The sequence below is a fragment of the Octopus bimaculoides genome, chromosome 15 (assembly GCF_001194135.2).
Source record: "Octopus bimaculoides isolate UCB-OBI-ISO-001 chromosome 15, ASM119413v2, whole genome shotgun sequence".
Taxonomy (NCBI): Eukaryota; Metazoa; Mollusca; class Cephalopoda; order Octopoda; family Octopodidae; genus Octopus; species Octopus bimaculoides.
In genome coordinates, this window is record NC_068995.1 from 34,697,883 (window position 1) to 34,700,517 (window position 2,635).

The window sequence follows — 2,635 nt, forward strand, 5'->3', positions numbered from 1 at the left end:
ATGTATATGCGTATGCATAGGGTGCGATGGGTAAATTGTCACTATTTCATAGTTTTCATGTTGCGCATGCGCATTGGTTCTTCATGATTTTGCTGACTACACAGTATAGTAGGGTCAGATAAGCACTGGCTATGAGAAAAACATCACAATGATGCAATTCACTTTGCCAGAAATTCGGAAACGACATGCTGTACTGCTTGGCATTCGCACTGGAAGCTCCATTACGAATATTTCAGAGTGTTTGCTTGTAAATCTGAGAACGTGCGGAGGATTCGGAAAGAGTCTAATGCGACTTTCAATTCCAATATCGTCCACTCTTTTATGTGGCATTTTGAATGTGGTTCCAAGTGCACAAATTACCACAGGAATAATTGTTGTTTTAGCCTTCCCCAAGGCTGATGGTGGTGATACTACTACTACTACTACTACTACTACTACTACTACTACTACTACTACTACTACTACTACTACTACTACTACTACTTGCTTTAACCTATACATACTGTACACATATCTCAACCAGAGACGTCAAAGAATAAGATTTACATCTAAAAGTGCAGACATGACAGGTGCCATGCAATTGAAAAACTATTGTCTGTATACTACAAAATAATACCTTTATAAAATTAATAATAAAACTAAATGAATGAGATTGCACTTACGTGGAGAGAAATTAAAGTAATATAAATGAGGTAGCCTTAAGTGTGATAATTTGCTATTCGCTTAATTTGAGACTGCCACAAATTTGATCTACGTGTACGCTCCTTTTGATATAATCCCAAGTGCTCTAATAAAAATAGGTAATTTTGTTGTTTTCGGATGCTATAGTCTGATTTCTACATTCAAGTTACAATATTTAATCAATTTGTCGAACGTTTTCAGAGATGTGTTGGTTGTCTGCTGGGGCTGAAAAATTCATCAAAAGACATATCTTTTCAACAAGACCTTTGACTATGATATTTAGGCGGTTTGTCTGGGTAGTACTTGTTGTTGTTGTTATCATTCTTCTTCTTCTTCTTCTTCTTCTTCTTCTTCTTCTTCTTCTTCTTCTTCTTCTTCTTCTACTATCTTTTGAAATTCTGCCAATATGGGGTTTCCTGGTATCTGCGCTAGATAGCAATCAGTCCCTTTTGCTATCATTCCTATAATAATAATAATAATAATAATAATAATAATAATAATAATAATAATAATAATAATAATAATAATAATAATAATAGTAATAATAATAATAATAATAATTATTATTATTATTGACAGATAAATGAAAAGAATTCTAAATTGATTGTGACGTTATTTATTAAGATTATATGTTATATTATAGCAGTTTTACTATTTCTTTCTATGCAGGGCGTACATATCTTCCTATCATCTTAAAACAATGAATGAACTTAAACAGTGCTTCAAAGATCAATAACTTCAGGTAAGTTGCTTATTGTTATATGTTTCATAGATCTAATCAATTGGTACCTTTACCACTTTATATTAGCCTTATATGTTGCAGAAAAAACCCATTATTTCTACACTTCTTACATTAAAGCTTACTTTAAGTTTTTAAATTTAATTATTCCTTTTATATTATTTCTCATAGCTTCCATTCTACATAGATTATATGCTTTGTTTTTGTACATATGGGAATTATATAGGTATGTAAACATTTCAAAGTAAAAAAAAAAGCATCACAGTGATCAAACAAGAGCGCATCGACTGCTTCATGTGTCACATGACGCGGCAGCATGTAAGTTAGTCAACTTATATAGACCAACATGTAATTTTCGTTATACTTTTTTTTAATTCTAAAAACTGTGTTAAAAAGACAAGACTTCGCTTAATTAATTTTATAAGATTGAACCCTGTCCATAGTTGTTATCTGGCACAGCTGACATAAAGTTTCATCACCCTCTTAGAATCATGACTATGAAAGCCGATATTTTGCAAAATTTCTTATATGTTAAATTTGTCACGCTGTACATTGAGCATCGCTAACAGATGCCTCCAGGTTTTTTTCTTTCATTAATATTCATCGAAGAAGACCAATAATTCGTCTTCCTCCGGGGACGAAGTAATCACTTCTACAGCCGGCAGCACAATTCCCACCGACGGTGGCTCTTCCCCCGCCGGTGGCACAAACTCCACCGACAAGGCTCCGAGACATTCCGGTACTATGTCACCGACTGCGGCAATGTCCTGTTTCTCTTCCTCTCTTTTTTTTCTTCTCAGCTGAGGGAGGGTGCGTCTCCTCTGTGACCGGGAGATTCACCTCCCCTTCCTCATTCTTGGGATCCTTCGGTGAGCACCGATTGTTGCTCACCTTCTCTTTGAGGAGTCCTCCGCCTCCTCGAACACCTTCGTTCCCTCTTCTACAGAGGTATCAACCAGGACCTTACTTTGCTCCTGGGAACAGTTTTTCTTGATATGGCCAGGCTCCAGGCACCGATGACACCTGGGGGGTGGGGTGACCCTCAAAAATCACTGGATACATAGAACCGGCCATTTTCAAAAAATCGGGAAATGCTAGATAGTTCGGTGATTGGGTCCACAGGGTCAAAACCGCTTTTGACCCCAATCAATCAGCCGCAGGGAAAATTCTTACATTGAGGAGTTTGGCTCCGCTGCCACCCAGACCCCCCCCCCC

The 2,635-nt window shown here is 36.9% G+C and overlaps 1 protein-coding gene across 4 annotated transcripts in view; it reads left to right on the plus strand.

Annotated features, from left to right (window-relative positions):
- LOC106867458 (probable G-protein coupled receptor 139) overlaps window positions 1-2,635 on the plus strand; it is a 403,898-nt gene that overhangs the window by 183,919 nt on the left and 217,344 nt on the right. For all 4 annotated transcript variants that reach the window (XR_008265624.1, XR_001409149.2, XM_052973246.1 and 1 more), the window contains one exon: window positions 1,351-1,423. The gene's annotated coding sequence lies outside the window, so the exon portion shown is untranslated. The remainder of the gene's footprint in view (window positions 1-1,350; window positions 1,424-2,635) is intronic.